Source organism: Arachis ipaensis, chromosome B01 (genome assembly GCF_000816755.2).
Source record: "Arachis ipaensis cultivar K30076 chromosome B01, Araip1.1, whole genome shotgun sequence".
NCBI lineage: Eukaryota > Viridiplantae > Streptophyta > Magnoliopsida > Fabales > Fabaceae > Arachis > Arachis ipaensis.
Window position 1 is genome coordinate 8,122,573 of NC_029785.2, and position 753 is coordinate 8,123,325.

A 753-nucleotide genomic window follows, 5' to 3' on the forward strand; every position below is an offset into this window, starting at 1 on the left:
ACATATAAATTTTTATTTATATTTTTTTAATATTATTTTTTGATAATGTAGATAATTTATTTTCTATATTGATAATAATATAGTGTTATAGCATGCTATGTGGTGTTTAGTATAAAAAGATTTGATTTACACGTTTTTTGGGTGGTAAGGGGTAGGTAGGAGCGAATTTTTCATCGCTTCTATTTGTGGGTAGTAAAAAATTAAACTCTAATATGCTCCTACTAGAGTTATCAAATGGACCAGTTCATCCCGTTTAGGCCTGACTTATCTAATCTTGCAGGTTAAACAGGCCCATTTAAGCCTATTTTATTTATGGCTCATAATTTTTCAGTTTGAACTATTTATAACCAATTCGATAGATTAAATGGGCGGACCCATTTACTCTTTTATATTAATTTTTAAAAAATATTTTGACAAAAAAATTATATTTTGGTCAAAAATCTTAAACAATATTTTTGTTGATGGGTCGAGTTTTCGGGTTGGGTTGGAAGAAATATTAGCAAAAAAAGTACTAACTTTTTTTTTTGAAAAATGTAAAAAAAATAAACGGGCCATCAATTTAGCTTGCATACTAGCCCGTTTAACTCATCATTTTTTGCAGGTTAACCGGGCCCGTTTATCCTGAAATTTAAACGGATTGAATTTTAGAGGCAAATCCACCTGTTTAAACCGATAAATAAACTAACCTGATAGATTTAACTCATTTTGACGGTCTTAGTTCCTGTGGGCATTCGCTCCATCTTTACCGGCTTT